Raw genomic sequence first — 17,712 nt, forward strand, 5'->3', positions numbered from 1 at the left:
ACAAAGGCTCTGGAAAGGCAAAAGGAAAGTCTGAATCCTCAGGCCAGAAGAAGTCCTCACTTAAGGAAGTCACATGCTTTGAGTGCAAAGAATCAGGGCACTACAAAAGTGATTGTCCAAAGTTGAAGAAGGACAAGAAGCCAAAGAAGCACTTCAAGACAAAGAAGAGTCTGATGGTGACATTTGATGAATCAGAGTCAGAGGATGTTTACTCTGATGGTGAAGTCCAAGGACTCATGGCCATTGTCAAAGACAAAGGAGCAGAGTCAAAGGAAGCTGTTGACTCTGACTCAGAATCAGAAGGAAATTCTAACTCAGACGATGAAAATGAGGTATTCGCTTCTTTCTCTACCTCTGAACTGAAACATGCCTTGTCTGATATCATGGATAAGTATAACTCTTTATTGTCTAAGCATAAGAAGCTGAAAAAGGACTTATCTGTTGTTTCCAAGACTCCTTCTGAACATGAGAAAATTATCTCTGATTTGAAAAATGATAATCATGCTTTGATCAATTCTAACTCTGTGCTTAAGAACCAGATTGCTAAGTTAGAAGAAATAGTTGCTTGTGATGCCTCTGACTGTAGAAATGAATCTAAGTATGAAAAGTCTTTTCAAAGATTCCTGGCTAAAAGCGTAGATAGAAGCTTAATGGCTTCAATGATCTATGGCGTAAGCAGAAATGGAATGCATGGCATTGGCTATTCTAAACCAATTAGAAATGAGCCTTCTGTGTCTAAAGCTAAATCTTTGTATGAATGCTTTGTTCCCTCTGGTACCATATTGTCTGATCATTTACCTGCTAAAGCTGTTAAAACCCCTCTTAAAAAGGGATCCTTCTCCATGTCTAAATATCATGCAAAAATTCCTTTACATTATCATGTTGAGAAACCCAAGGTGACCAGAACCTCTGGGGTAACTAACAAGAGAGGACCCAGAAAGTGGGTACCTAAGGACAAGATTATCTATGTTGCAGATATCCTTGATAGCTCCACTGAAACACCAATCATGGTATCTGGACAGTGGATGCTCGCGTCACATGACGGGAGAAAGGCGTATGTTCCAAGAGCTAAAACTTAAGCCTGGAGGCGAAGTTGGCTTTGGAGGAAATGAAAAGGGTAAAATTGTTGGTACTGGTACTATTTGTGTAGATAGTAGTCCATGCATTGATAATGTGTTATTGGTAGACGGCTTAACACATAACTTATTGTCTATAAGTCAATTAGCTGACAAGGGTTATGATGTTATATTCAATCAAAAGTCCTGTCGGGCTGTAAGTCAGATCGATGGCTCTGTTCTGTTTAACAGCAAGAGGAAGAACAACATTTATAAGATCAGATTATCTGAGTTGGAGGCTCAGAATGTGAAGTGCCTTCTTTCTGTTAATGAAGAGCAGTGGGTATGGCATAGACGGTTAGGGCATGCCAGCATGAGAAAGATTTCTCAGCTGAGCAAGCTAAACCTTGTCAGGGGCTTACCCAATCTGAAGTTCGCTTCAGACGCTCTTTGTGAAGCATGTCAGAAAGGCAAATTCACTAAAGTCCCTTTCAAGGCAAAGAATGTTGTCTCAACCTCAAGGCCGTTGGAACTTCTGCATATCGACCTTTTTGGACCAGTGAAAACTGAGTCTATTGGTGGCAAGAGATATGGGATGGTTATCGTTGATGACTATAGCCGCTGGACATGGGTAAAGTTTCTAACCCGCAAGGATGAGTCTCATGCTGTGTTCTCTACCTTCATAGCCCAAGTGCAAAACGAGAAGGCTTGTAGGATTGTGCGTGTCAGAAGTGACCATGGTGGAGAGTTTGAGAATGACAAGTTTGAGAGTCTGTTTGATTCCTATGGAATTGCACATGATTTCTCTTGTCCCAGAACTCCTCAACAAAATGGTGTTGTTGAGAGGAAGAACAGAACTCTTCAGGAGATGGCTAGAACCATGCTCCAAGAAACTGGCATGGCTAAGCACTTTTGGGCAGAGGCAGTAAATACAGCATGTTACATTCAGAACAGAATCTCTGTGAGACCAATTCTGAATAAGACTCCCTATGAATTGTGGAAGAACATAAAACCCAACATTTCTTATTTTCATCCTTTTGGTTGTGTTTGTTATGTTCTCAATACTAAGGATAGATTGCATAAATTTGATGCTAAGTCTTCTAAGTGTCTATTACTTGGTTATTCTGAAAGATCTAAAGGTTTTAGATTTTATAATACCGATGCTAAGACTATTGAAGAGTCTATTCATGTTAGATTTGACGATAAGCTTGACTCTGACCAGTCAAAGCTAGTTGAGAAGCTTGCATATATGAGCATAAATGTTTCTGACAAAGGCAAAGCTCCAGAGGAAGCTGAGCCAGAGGAAGATGAACCAGAAGAAGAAGCTGGTCCCTCTGATTCACAAACTCTGAAGAAGAGCAGAATCACTGCAGCTCATCCTAAGGAATTGATTCTGAGAAACAAAGACGAACCAGTCAGAACCAGATCAGCCTTCAGACCCTCTGAAGAGACCTTGCTTAGTCTGAAAGGATTGGTGTCCTTAATTGAACCCAAGTCCATAGATGAAGCTCTTCAGGACAAGGATTGGATTCTGGCCATGGAAGAAGAATTGAATCAATTCTCCAAGAACGATGTTTGGAGCTTAGTGAAGAAGCCTGAGAGTGTCCATATAATTGGAACAAAATGGGTGTTCAGAAACAAGTTGAATGAGAAAGGAGATGTAGTCAGAAACAAGGCAAGGCTAGTTGCTCAAGGCTACAGTCAGCAGGAAGGAATAGACTACACAGAAACATTTGCTCCAGTAGCAAGACTAGAAGCAATCAGACTGTTGATCTCTTTCATAGTGAATCACAACATAGTTCTTCATCAGATGGATGTAAAGAGTGCCTTACTAAACGGTTATATATCAGAGGAAGTCTACGTTCATCAACCCCCAGGTTTTGAAGATGAGAAGAAGCCAGACCATGTGTTCAAATTGAAGAAGTCACTCTATGGTCTGAAGCAAGCTCCCAGAGCATGGTATGAGAGACTCAGCTCATTCCTTCTGGAAAATGAGTTTGTAAGGGGTAAAGTAGATACAACTCTCTTTTGCAAAACTTATAAAGATGATATCTTAATTGTGCAAATCTATGTTGATGATATAATATTTGGCTTTGCTAATCAATCTCTATGCAAAGAATTTTCTAAGATGATGCAGGCTGAATTTGAGATGAGTATGATGGGAGAACTAAAGTACTTTCTGGGAATACAAGTTGATCAAACACCAGAAGGAACATATATCCATTAGAGCAAGTACACTAAAGAACTTCTGAAGAAGTTCAACATGCTGGAATCTACAGTGGCCAAGACCCCAATGCATCCTACATGCATCTTGGAGAAAGAAGATACTAGTGGTAAAGTATGTCAGAAGCTCTATCGTGGTATGATAGGATCTCTTCTATACTTAACTGCATCTAGGCCTGATATATTATTTAGTGTTCATTTATGTGCTCGTTTCCAATCAGATCCAAGGGAAACCCACTTAACTGCTGTTAAGAGGATTCTAAGGTATCTGAAAGGCACCACTAACCTTGGCTTGATGTATAAGAAAACATCAGAGTATAAGCTTTCAGGTTATTGTGATGCTGATTATGCTGGAGATAGAACAGAGAGAAAAAGCACTTCTGGAAATTGTCAATTTCTGGGAAGCAACTTAGTCTCATGGGCAAGCAAGAGGCAATCAACCATTGCACTATCAACTGCAGAGGCAGAATATATCTCAGCAGCAATATGCAACACTCAGATGCTCTGGATGAAACATCTGTAAGATCAAGTTTTGATCTAGTAGTACAACTCTATGTTTTGACGATTACATGTTAACCTTTTTGATATGAAAAATTGTGGTACTCTAACGTGTTTCTCTGAGTGTGCTATTTGCAGGCTCTGACCTCAACTCAATCTCACACAAATCAGAAGCACTGTGTATAAAGAGCGACCCAAGCAACGCTTTCGCATTCACCATGTTCAGTATGAACAGTGGAAAAGCTTCAGAAGTTCTGAAGTTATACAAACTCTGATGTGGACTCAGTCACTAGAAGTTCTGAAGATCCAGAAAGTCTGATAACCAAGAAACACTGAAGGCTCAGATATTCTGATGGTGTAGAAGACTCTGAAAATCTAGAAGCTGATTAGTGAAATTCTGTTGTCCAGAAGCTAGATACTCTGAAGGCCATGTTCTTCCCTCTGAGTTCAGAATCAGAAGAAACATTGATCAGAGGATCTGGGCTTTCCCTCTGACTCTGATCAACCGGCTTCACAAGTTCCAATATGAAGCTTTCCCTTGATCAGAAGTCTCCTAGGTTTAAAGGTCAAGTCGCTATCCAAGTACAAAAGCAACTGTACCTTCCTGACGACCTACCTAACAGTCTCAGACATAGCAGAAGCTGGATTTTCCAGAACTGCCCTCCAACGGTAGCATTTTCCATGCAACGCTCAACCCTAATCCTTGGAGTATATAAAGAGGCTAAAGACTGAAAGAAGCGGCAAGAAGCATTCACATACGCGCAAGACAAACTTAAATTCTTCTAAGCTTTCTTTCATCTGAAATTCATTGAGTTTACTATTAGCTTTTTTTTGAAGCAAATCTCTTGTAAACAAATCTTTGATAAACAGTTTGTTTAGTTCCTTTAGGAGATCAAGGCTGATCGGATCCTAGAGAAGACTAAGAGAGTGAATCTTAGTGTGAGCTAAGTCAGTGTAATTGTTAGTCACTTGTAGGTTTCAAGTGCAGTTGTAACTCTTACCTGATTAGTGGATTGCCTTCATTCTAAGAAGGAAGAAATCACCTTAACGGGTGGACTGGAGTAGCTTGAGTGATTTATCAAGTGAACCAGGATAAAATCTTTGTGTGCTTTTCTATCTCTTATCTTTAGCACCTAAAGTTCTCGGAAGATTTGTCAAAATCTTTAAGGTAGAAGCTTTATACTGAAAACGTTATTCAAACCCCCCCTTTCTACCGTTTTTCATACCTTCAATTGGTATCAGAGCGCAAGTTCTGATTACCACACCTAACAGTGTTCAGTGATCCGGGCCGGTGTGAAAAACAATGGCTGCCACCACCAGTGAAACTCAAAGAGATGGTTACAATGCAAAGCCTCCTATGTTCGACGGTCAAAGGTTCGAATATTGGAAAGATAGACTGGAAAGTTTCTTTCTAGGTTTCGATGCAGATCTCTGGGATATTATTGTGGATGGCTACGAGCGTCTAGTTGATGCAGATGGCAAGAAGATCCCAAGGTCAGAGATGACTGCAGATCAAAAGAAGCTGTACTCACAACATCACAAAGCAAGAGCAATTCTTCTAAGTGCTATTTCCTATGAAGAGTACCAGAAGATTACAGATCGTGAGTTTGCGAAAGGCATTTTCGAATCTCTGAAGATGTCTCATGAAGTAAACAAGAAAGTCAAAGAATCAAAGGCATTGTCTTTGATCCAAAAGTATGAATCCTTCATCATGGAGCCAAATGAGTCCATTGAAGAAATGTTCTCCAGATTTCAGTTGCTTGTAGCTGGCATACGACCTCTCAACAAGAGCTACACAACAAAAGATCATGTCATAAGGGTCATCAGGTGTCTTCCTGAAAGTTGGATGCCTTTAGTGACTTCAATAGAGCTCACGAGAGACGTTGAGAATATGAGTTTAGAAGAACTCATCAGCATTTTGAAATGCCATGAGCTGAAGCGCTCAGAGATGCAAGATCTGAGGAAAAAGTCCATAGCCTTGAAATCTAAATCTGAAAAGGCTAAGGTTGAGAAGTCAAAAGCTCTTCAAGCTGAAGAAGAGGAATCTGAAGAAGCATCAGAAGATTCTGATGAAGATGAGCTGACTCTGATCTCCAAGAGACTCAATCGCATTTGGAAGCACAGGCAGAGCAAATACAAAGGCTCTGGAAAGGCAAAAGGAAAGTCTGAATCCTCAGGTCAGAAGAAGTCCTCACTTAAGGAAGTCACATGCTTTGAGTGCAAAGAATCAGGGCACTACAAAAGTGACTGTCCAAAATTGAAGAAGGACAAGAAGCCAAAGAAGCACTTCAAGACAAAGAAGAGTCTGATGGTGACATTTGATGAATCAGAGTCAGAGGATGTTGACTCTGATGGTGAAGTCCAAGGACTCATGGCTATTGTCAAAGACAAGGAAGCAGAGTCAAAGGGAGTTGTTGACTCTGACTCAGAATCAGAAGGAAATCCTAACTCAGACGATGAAAATGAGATATCCTTGATAGCTCCACTGAAACACCAATCATGGTATCTGGACAGTGGATGCTCGCGTCACATGACGGGAGAAAGGCGTATGTTCCGAGAGCTGAAACTTAAGCCTGGAGGCGAAGTTGGCTTTGGAGGAAATGAAAAGGGTAAAATTGTTGGTACTGGTACTATTTGTGTAGATAGTAGTCCATGCATTGATAATGTGTTATTGGTAGACGGCTTAACACATAACTTATTGTCTATAAGTCAATTAGCTGACAAGGGTTATGATGTTATATTCAATCAAAAGTCCTGTCGGGCTGTAAGTCAGATCGATGGCTCTGTTCTGTTTAACAGCAAGAGGAAGAACAACATTTATAAGATCAGATTATCTGAGTTGGAGGCTCAGAATGTGAAGTGCCTTCTGTCTGTTAATGAAGAGCAGTGGGTATGGCATAGACGGTTAGGGCATGCCAGTATGAGAAAGATTTCTCAGCTGAGCAAGCTAAACCTTGTCAGGGGCTTACCCAATCTGAAGTTCGCTTCAGACGCTCTTTGTGAAGCATGTCAGAAAGGCAAATTCGCAAAAGTCCCTTTCAAGGCAAAGAATGTTGTCTCAACCTCAAGGCCGTTAGAACTCCTGCATATCGACCTTTTTGGACCAGTGAAAACTGAGTCTATAGGTGGCAAGAGATATGGGATGGTTATCGTTGATGACTATAGCCGCTGGACATGGGTAAAGTTTCTAACCCGCAAGGATGAGTCTCATGTTGTGTTCTCTACCTTCATTGCTCAAGTGCAAAACGAGAAGGCTTGTAGGATTGTGCGTGTCAGAAGTGACCATGGTGGAGAGTTTGAGAATGACAAGTTTGAGAGTCTGTTTGATTCCTATGGAATTGCACATGATTTCTCTTGTCCCAGAACTCCTCAACAAAATGGTGTTGTTGAGAGGAAGAACAGAACTCTTCAGGAGATGGCTAGAACCATGCTCCAAGAAACTGGCATGGCTAAGGACTTTTGGGCAGAGGCAGTAAATACAGCATGTTACATTCAGAACAGAATCTCTGTGAGACCAATTCTGAATAAGACTCCTTATGAATTGTGGAAGAACATAAAACCCAACATTTCTTATTTTCATCCTTTTGGCTGTGTTTGTTATGTTCTCAATACTAAGGATAGATTGCATAAATTTGATGCTAAGTCTTCTAAGTGTCTATTACTCGGTTACTCTGAGAGATCTAAAGGTTTTAGATTTTATAATACTGATGCTAAGACTATTGAAGAATCTATTCATGTTAGATTTGACGATAAGCTTGACTCTGACCAGTCAAAGCTAGTTGAAAAGTTTGCAGATTTAAGCATTAATGTTTCTGACAAAGGCAAAGCTCCAGAGGAAGTTGAGCCAGAGGAAGATGAACCAGAGGAAGAAGCTGGTCCCTCTAACTCACAAACTCTGAAGAAGAGCAGAATCACTGCAGCTCACCCTAAGGAATTGATTTTGGGCAACAAAGACGAACCAGTCAGAACCAGATCTGCCTTCAGACCCTCTGAAGAGACCTTGCTCAGTCTGAAAGGATTGGTGTCCTTAATTGAACCCAAGTCCATAGATGAAGCTCTTCAGGACAAGGATTGGATTCTGGCCATGGAAGAAGAATTGAATCAATTCTCCAAGAACGATGTTTGGAGCTTAGTGAAGAAGCCTGAGAGTGTCCATGTAATTGGAACGAAATGGGTATTCAGAAACAAGCTGAATGAGAAAGGAGATGTAGTCAGAAACAAGGCAAGGCTAGTTGCTCAAGGCTACAGCCAGCAGGAAGGAATAGACTACACTGAAACATTTGCTCCAGTAGCAAGACTGGAGGCAATCAGACTGTTGATCTCTTTCTCAGTAAATCACAACATAGTTCTACATCAGATGGACGTGAAGAGTGCCTTCCTAAATGGTTATATCTCAGAGGAAGTCTATGTTCATCAACCCCCAGGTTTTGAAGATGAGAAGAAACCAGACCATGTGTTCAAATTGAAGAAATCACTCTATGGTCTGAAGCAAGCTCCCAGAGCATGGTATGAGAGACTCAGCTCATTTCTTCTGGAAAATGAGTTTGTAAGGGGTAAAGTAGATACAACTCTCTTTTGCAAAACTTATAAAGATGATATCTTAATTGTGCAAATTTATGTTGATGATATTATATTTGGTTCTGCTAATCAATCTCTATGCAAAGAATTTTCTGAGATGATGCAGGCTGAATTTGAGATGAGTATGATGGGAGAATTAAAGTACTTTTGAAGGTGTGAAAAACGACTAGAAGGGGGGGGGTTGAATAGCGTTTTCAATATAAAAACTTTCCCCTTAAGATTTAAAGTAAATCTTTTCGGTTTCTCTACGATAGATGGTGCAGCGGATAAAGATAGAGAGAAGAGAAAAGCACACAAGTATTTTATCCTGGTTCACTTGATAAATCACTCAAGCTACTCCAGTCCACCCGTTAAGGTGATTTCTTCCTTCTTAGAATGAAGGCAATCCACTAATCAGATAATTGTTACAACTGCACTTGAAACCTACAAGTGACTAACAATACACTGACTTAGCTATCACTAAGATTCACTCTCTTAGTCTTCTCTAGGATCCGATCAACCTTGATCTCCTAAAGGAATCACCACTAAGATTCACTCTCTTAGTCTTCTCTAGGATCCGATCAACCTTGATCTCCTAAAGGAATCACCACTAAGATTCACTCTCTTAGTCTTCTTAAGGATACTGACCTACCCGGTCCCTTAAGGAAAATCAAACAACTGTTTGAGGTTGGTGTTTACAAAGGTTTGCTTCTAAATAAGCTGAGTGTAAACTAAATAAGAATAGATGAAGAAAGTAGATGCTTGAATCTTTTCTTGTATTGCAGCTCTTGATCTCTCGCTATTTTTCTTTCTTCTTTTCTTCAGCCTTTTATAGTCCAAGGTGCAAAGGATATTTCTGTTGAGAGAATATGACCGTTGGAGGGCATTTCTGGAACTTCCAGAACCTGCAGTGGCTGAACCTTGGTAGGTAGGCATTTCAGAATAGTACACTGCTCTTGTACTTCTCGATAGAGACCTTTGCCTTTAACCATTGACTTCTGATCAGAGTAATGCTTCGTGTTGGAACTTGTGAAGCTTGGTGATCAGAGTCAGAGGGAAGCTTGGATCCTCTGACCTTCGTTACTTCTGCTTCTGGACCTTCAGAGCTTCTGAACCTTCAGAGCTTCTGATCTTCAGATCCTCTGATCTTCAGATCGTCTGATCTTCAGATCCTCTGATCTTCAGAACTTCTGATCCTCTGATCTTCTGATCTTCTGATCTTCTGATCTTCAGATCCTCTGATCTTCAGATCCTCTGATCTTCAGATCCTCTGATGAATATATCTTCTGGTGTCAGAATCAGAACCTGTTTGTCAAAACACTCAAGACAAACATTAGAGTATCATAGTTGTTCATCCACAAATAAATACTTGTTATCATCAAAACCTAGAGTTGTACCACATGATCAAATCTTGATCTTACAATCTCCCCCTTTTTGATGATGACAAAACCATGTATTTTGATGAACAACTCTAAACAAATAAACTGAATACACTCAGAGTATAAGGTATCAGAGTTAAAACTTATCCTGATGTGTATGGTTTATCTTGCTCCTTCTGAATCCAAGACTCGTGCTTGATTCTGAGCTAAGCTCCCCCTGAATCTAATACTTAATATCAACGTTAGTAATATCTAGATTCTGAGCTAAATAAAATAGGAGTTGTCAAGATACTATAAGTTCTCCCCCCTTTTTGTCATAAGCAAAAAGAATGAAGGTGGAGGGAAAAAAAATAGTAAGAGCATAAGACGAAATACTCCCCCTCAGAAGGAATACCAAGGGATACTTGGCTTCTGATTAGCATATCTTCTGATGAGAGCAGAAGTGTGGTTCTGGTGACATCTCCGTTCTGGACAAAATTTCATCTTTAGATACTTCAGAATGAGAAGCTAGGAGCCTACTCTTCTTTTGATGACGCAAGTCAGAAGTTGTAGTAGCATCTTCTGATGTTGTTGCTTCTGGTTCGACAAGTTCTGAGTCTTTGTTTCTTTCTGAAACGGTCATGCTCATCTCTACAAGCTTTTTCAGCTAGCTTTGACTTGACCAAATCTTACTCTACTGATGCCTCCAAGATTAACTTCACCTTCAGGTTCAAGTTTTGGATCTTGGGACATATGCCTTTCTCCCATCATGTGTTGCTTGCATCCACTGTCCAAGTTCCATGGTTGGAGTTGCGATGGACCTATTGAAGATATCTGCAACATATATAATCTTATCCCTAGGTACCCACTTTCTGGGTCCTTTCTTGTTAGTTAGCCCAGAAGTTCTGACAACTTTGGGTCTTTCAACAGGATAATGTAAAGGAATATTTGCATGATATTTAGTCATAGAGAAAGATCCCTTTTTAAGAGGGTTTTTAGCAATTTTAGCAGGTACAGGGTCAGGCAATATGGTACCAGAGGGGACAAAGCATTCATACAAAGATTTAGCTTTAGGCACAGAGGGCTCATTTCTAATTGGTTTAGAATACCCAATGCCACGCATTCCATTTCTGCTCATGCCATAGATCAATGAAGCCATCAAGCTTCTATCTACGCTTTTAGCCAGGAATCTTTGAAAAGATTTTTCATACTTAGATTCATGCTTACTATCAGAGGCATCGCAGGCAATAACTTCTTCTAACTTAGCAATTTGATTCTTAAGCACAGAGTTAGAATTAACTAAAGCATGGTTATCATTTTTCAAATCAGATATGATTTTCTCATGTTCAGAAGAAGTTTCAGAGGCAGCAGAGAAATTCTTTTTCAACCTTTTATGCTTAGTCAAGAGAGAGTTATATTTATCCATAATTTCAGACAAAGCATCTTTAAGTTCAGAAGTTGAGAAAGAATCAAATACCTCATTTTCATCGTCAGAGTCTGGATCTCCTTCTGATTCTGAGTCAGAGTCAACAGCTTCCTTTGACTCTGCTCCTTTGTCTTTGACAATAGCCATGAGTCCTTGAACTTCACCATCAGAGTCAACATCCTCTGACTCTGATTCATCAAAAGTCACCATCAGACTCTTCTTGGTCTTGAAATGCTTCTTTGACTTTTTGTCCTTTGATGAGCCTTTGAATTTGCTCTGCCTGTGCTTCCAGATGCAGTTGAACTTTCTGGATATCAGAGTCAGCTCATCTTCATCAGAATCTTCTGATGCTTCTTCAGATTCTTCTGCTGCTGCTTGGAGAGCTTTAGCCTTTTCAGATTTGGATTTCAAGGCTATAGACTTCTTCTTTTGATCTTGATGTTCAGCACGCTTTAGTTCATGACATTTTAGTATGCTGATGAGTTCTTCTAAACTCATATGCTCAACATCTCTTGTAAGCTCTATTGAAGTCACTAAAGGCATCCAGCTTTCAGGAAGACTTCTGATGACCCTTATGACATGATCTTTAGTTGTGTAGCTTTTGTTGAGAGGTCTTATTCCAGCTACGAGCAACTGAAATCTGGAGAACATATCTTCAATGGATTCGTCAGGTTCCATTTGGAAGGATTCATACTGCTTGATTAGAGACAACGCCTTTGTCTCTTTCACTTTCTTGTTTCCTTCATGAGACATCTGCAAGGATTCAAAGATGCCCTTGGCGGAATCACGATCAGTAATTTTCTCATATTCTTCATATGAAATGGCACTTTGCAGAATAGCTCTTGATCGATGATGATCTCTGAACTCCTTCTTTTGATCTTCACTCATCTTCTCCCTTGGGATCTTTACACCATGTTTATCAACAGGAGGGGTGTAACCATCAACAACAAAATCCCAGAGATCAGGATCAAAGCCAAGAAAGAAGCTTTCGATTCTGTCTTTCCAGAAATCAAATCTCTGACCATCAAAGATAGGTGGTCTTGCACTGTATTGATATTTGCTTGTAGTAGTGGTGGCATCCATGAGTTTTTCACACCGGCCTGGATCTACTGAACACTGTTAAGTGTGGTAATCAGAACTTGCGCTCTGATACCAATTGAAGGTGTGAAAAACGACTAGAAGGGGGGGGGGTTGAATAGCGTTTTCAATATAAAAACTTTCCCCTTAAGATTTAAAGTAAATCTTTTCGGTTTCTCTACGATAGATGGTGCAGCGGATAAAGATAGAGAGAAGAGAAAAGCACACAAGTATTTTATCCTGGTTCACTTGATAAATCACTCAAGCTACTCCAGTCCACCCGTTAAGGTGATTTCTTCCTTCTTAGAATGAAGGCAATCCACTAATCAGATAATTGTTACAACTGCACTTGAAACCTACAAGTGACTAACAATACACTGACTTAGCTATCACTAAGATTCACTCTCTTAGTCTTCTCTAGGATCCGATCAACCTTGATCTCCTAAAGGAATCACCACTAAGATTCACTCTCTTAGTCTTCTCTAGGATCCGTTCAACCTTGATCTCCTAAAGGAATCACCACTAAGATTCACTCTCTTAGTCTTCTTAAGGATACTGACCTACCCGGTCCCTTAAGGAAAATCAAACAACTGTTTGAGGTTGGTGTTTACAAAGGTTTGCTTCTAAATAAGCTGAGTGTAAACTAAATAAGAATAGATGAAGAAAGTAGATGCTTGAATCTTTTCTTGTATTGCAGCTCTTGATCTCTCGCTATTTTTCTTTCTTCTTTTCTTCAGCCTTTTATAGTCCAAGGTGCAAAGGATATTTCTGTTGAGAGAATATGACCGTTGGAGGGCATTTCTGGAACTTCCAGAACCTGCAGTGGCTGAACCTTGGTAGGTAGGCATTTCAGAATAGTACACTGCTCTTGTACTTCTCGATAGAGACCTTTGCCTTTAACCATTGACTTCTGATCAGAGTAATGCTTCGTGTTGGAACTTGTGAAGCTTGGTGATCAGAGTCAGAGGGAAGCTTGGATCCTCTGACCTTCGTTACTTCTGCTTCTGGACCTTCAGAGCTTCTGAACCTTCAGAGCTTCTGATCTTCAGATCCTCTGATCTTCAGATCGTCTGATCTTCAGATCCTCTGATCTTCAGAACTTCTGATCCTCTGATCTTCTGATCTTCTGATCTTCTGATCTTCAGATCCTCTGATCTTCAGATCCTCTGATCTTCAGATCCTCTGATGAATATATCTTCTGGTGTCAGAATCAGAACCTGTTTGTCAAAACACTCAAGACAAACATTAGAGTATCATAGTTGTTCATCCACAAATAAATACTTGTTATCATCAAAACCTAGAGTTGTACCACATGACCAAATCTTGATCTTACAACTTTCTGGGAATACAAGTTGATCAAACACCAGAAGGAACATATATCCATCAGAGCAAGTACACTAAAGAACTTCTGAAGAAGTTCAATATGCTGGAATCTACAGTGGCCAAGACTCCAATGCATCCTACATGCATTCTGGAGAAAGAAGATAAAAGTGGTAAAGTATGTCAGAAGCTCTATCGTGGCATGATAGGTTCACTTCTATACTTAACTGCATCTAGGCCAGACATATTATTTAGTGTTCATTTATGTGCTCGGTTCCAATCAGATCCAAGGGAAACCCACTTAATTGCTGTTAAGAGGATCCTAAGGTATTTGAAAGGCACCACTAACCTTGGCTTGATGTATAAGAAAACATCAGAGTATAAGCTTTCAGGTTATTGTGATGCTGATTATGCTGGAGATAGAACAGAGAGAAAAAGTACTTCTGGAAATTGTCAATTTCTGGGAAGCAATCTAGTCTCATGGGCAAGCAAGAGGCAATCAACCATTGCACTATCAACTGCAGAGGCAGAATATATCTCAGCAGCAATATGCAGCACTCAGATGCTCTGGATGAAACATCAGCTGGAGGATTATCAGATCCTTGAGAGCAATATCCCAATCTATTGTGATAACACTGCTGCAATCTCATTGAGTAAGAATCCTATCTTGCATTCAAGGGCAAAGCACATTGAGGTAAAGTATCACTTTATTAGAGATTATGTACAGAAGGGCGTACTTCTTCTGAAGTTTGTTGATACTGACCATCAATGGGCAGATATCTTTACAAAGCCCTTAGCAGAGGATAGATTTAATTTTATTCTGAAAAATCTGAACATGGATTTTTGTCCAGAGTGAAGATGGATCAGAACCTCTGACTATGATACTTCTTGATCAGAAGATGTCTAGTCCAGAAGGTAACTCAATCAGAGTGTGTGGACCCATTGGTACTGACTCTGAAGCTGAGACAGCAACACGTGTATCAGTATTTCTGATGCATAGTTCCTTGTGCCCGTATGACAGTCTGTTATGATTGCGTGTAGATGTGCTTCTCTCCTATGTGTGATGTGTGTATTTACTGTTACTATCTATCTTTAATTTTCAACCGTTGATTTTAAATTGCTTTTTGAATCAACAACGGTTATTTGTCAAAACCCACTATACACACACGATCTCTTTCACTTCCGGTTTTTACTCTCTCTCTCTCTGCTATCTCAAAACCGCTTATCCTCGTTTTCTCTCTCGATCTCTCTTCATCTTTCAACCTTCATCTTCTACCTAAACCTTCAACCGCTTCAAAAATGGTGAGTCAAACCAGAAGAGCTACTGCAGATGCAACCCAGTTCCCTCATATGGTAGTTGGTCTAGCAACAGGTCAAAGGGAACCTGAGAATCCGTCTCAAGATCTAGGTCAAGCTCAAGAGCAGATTATTCCGATTGCAGAACGGGGTTGTGCCGTTCACTGCGTATATGCTCCTGAGGAACTTCAAGTCCTGGCAGAATGGAGATTCGACCTCGACAACCTGGCTACAAATGGGTATGATCTTCGTCCTGAAGTCCAAGTTCAAGGTTGGGGAAATTACTTCAACAGACTTCGAGGACCGGTGTATGATAAACTGATCAAGGAATTCTGGAAGCACGCCGACTGCGATGATACTCAGGTGGTATCTCACATTCTTGGAAGAAAGATCATCATCACAGAGAAGTCTTTCGTGAATTTGCTGGGTGCAGACACTGCTTTTGGGTATCGTTTCCAATTCACGGAATCGAAGCTGAAACCCAAGACGAAGGATGAGACCAACAAGGCCCTGTACACCAATTACAAACCGGGCAAGACGAATTACAAGGTAATGGACCTTCATCCCAAGCTCAGGATCTGGCACAAGATCTTGCTCCACTGCATAAACCAGAGACCAAAGGGCAGTTCCCCAGACTACATCAACTTCAACCAGAAGGCGATGTTGTTCTTCATCCAAGACCATAAGAAGATCTGCCTTCCCTACTTCCTGTTCTCCTACTTGAAGGAATGTATCCGGAAGTCTCGTACCACTGCCTCCATCAAGTCCGCGATCAAGTATATTCCCTTCGGGAGACTTTTGTCTGATCTCTTCATTGAGAGTGGCCTCATTCAAGATCTGATAAATGCTGGATGCACAGAGGATCTGACCACCATTGCCAGTGATGTCTTCACGGCAAATTCTCTAAAGAAGATGGGCCTAATTAAGAAGAAGATTGCTCCTGCCCATGAAGACACATCTTCTGAGATCAGAAGTAGAAGGATGCCTCTGAATGACTACCCTCTGTGGACACAGGCAGACAATCCTGACGCCATTAGGTGCTATGTTGAAGACCTAAGGGCTCAAGGATTCGAAATTGATCTCGATGATTTCTTCAGCAGACTGCCGCCAGCTCCAGAGTTTCCTTCTCCTCCCAAGAAGAAAGTTCAGAGGAAGATGATCCTAGAAGAATCTTCTGAGGAATCAGATGTCCCTCTGATCAAAAAGAAGAAGGCTGGTCAATCCAAGAGAAAGCAAGATGAAACCAGCAAGCCTGATGATGGTGATGATGGTGATAATGAGGATGGTCCTCCTCAGAAGAAGAAGAAGCAGGTTAGAATTGTGGTGAAGCCTACTCGGGTGGAACCAGCTGTTGCAGTGATCAGAAGGACTGAACCTCCTGCCAGAGTGACAAGATCATCAGCACATTCAAGTAAGTCTGCAATTGCTTCTGATGATGAATTGAATTTATTTGATGCACTCCCCATATCTGCCATGCTCAAACACTCTTCAAATCTCCTCACTCCTATTCCTGAATCCCAACCAGCTGCACAAACCACCTCTCCATCACATTCCCCAAGGTCTTCATTTTTTCAACCTTCTCCTACTGAAGCACCTCTCTGGAATTTGCTCCAGAACCAACCCTCTAGGTCAGATGAACCAACCTCTCCCATTACCATTCCATACAACCCATTAACTTCTGAACCCATCATTCTTGAACAACCAGAGCCTACCCAAACAGAACCTAGACCCAGAACCTCTGATCACTCTGTCCCAAGAGCATCAGAACGTCGGGCTCTCAGACCCACGGATACAAACTCTTCCACAGCCCTTACACCTGTATCCTTCCCAACCAATGTTGCTGACTCTTCTCCCTCCAATAACTCTGAATCCATTAGAAAATTCATGGAGGTCAGAAAAGAAAAGGTGTCTACTTTAGAAGAGTATTATCTCACTTGTCCAAGCCCTAGGAGATATCCTGGCCCTAGACCTGAACGTCTAGTTGACCCAGATGAACCTATCTTGGCCAATTCTTTACATGAGGCAGACCCTTTGGCTCAACAAGCTCACCCTGCCCCAGACCAACAAGAGCCTATTCAACCAGAACCTGAACCAGAACAATCTGTGTCTAACCAATCCTCGGTTAGATCACCCCATCCTCTGGTTGAAACTTCAGAACCTCACCTTGGAACCTCTGAACCCAATGCTCAAATGTTTAACATTGGCTCTCCACAAGGTGCCTCTGAAGCTCACAGCAGCAATCACCCAGCCTCTCCTGAAACCAACCTCTCCATAATTCCTTACACTCACCTCCGACCCACATCTCTCTCTGAGTGCATCAATATTTTCTATCATGAAGCCTCTTTGATGCTACGCAATGTGCACGGTCAGACTGACCTAAGTGAGAATGCTGAACATGTGGATGATGAGTGGAACAATCTGGGCACTTGGCTAGTGGCTCAAGTTCCAATTATGATGCAGCTCCTGCATGCAGAGGGAAGTCAGAGGATTGAGGCTGCAAAGCAAAGGTTTGCTAGAAGGGTGGCTCTTCATGAACAAAAACAGAGACATAAGCTTCTTGAAGCTATTGAAGAAGCTCAGAGAAAGAAAGAACAAGCAAAAGAAGCTGCACGTCAAGCAGCAGCTCAAGCTGAACAAGCCCGATTAGAGGCAGAACGAATTGAAGCTGAGGCTGAAGCCCTTAGATGCCAAGCACTTGCACCAGTAGTGTTTACTTCTGCTGCTTCTGCTTCCATTCCAGCTCCTTAATCTGCTCAGAATGTTCCTTCCGGTTCTACTCAGTCAAGCTCATCCAGACTCGACATCATGGAACAGCGTCTTGACACTCATGAATCCATGCTAATTGAAATGAAGCACATGATGATGGAACTTCTGCGTCGAACTGATAAACCCTAGTTTTAGG

This window comes from Lotus japonicus, chromosome 3 (genome assembly GCF_012489685.1).
Source record: "Lotus japonicus ecotype B-129 chromosome 3, LjGifu_v1.2".
Lineage (NCBI taxonomy): Eukaryota > Viridiplantae > Streptophyta > Magnoliopsida > Fabales > Fabaceae > Lotus > Lotus japonicus.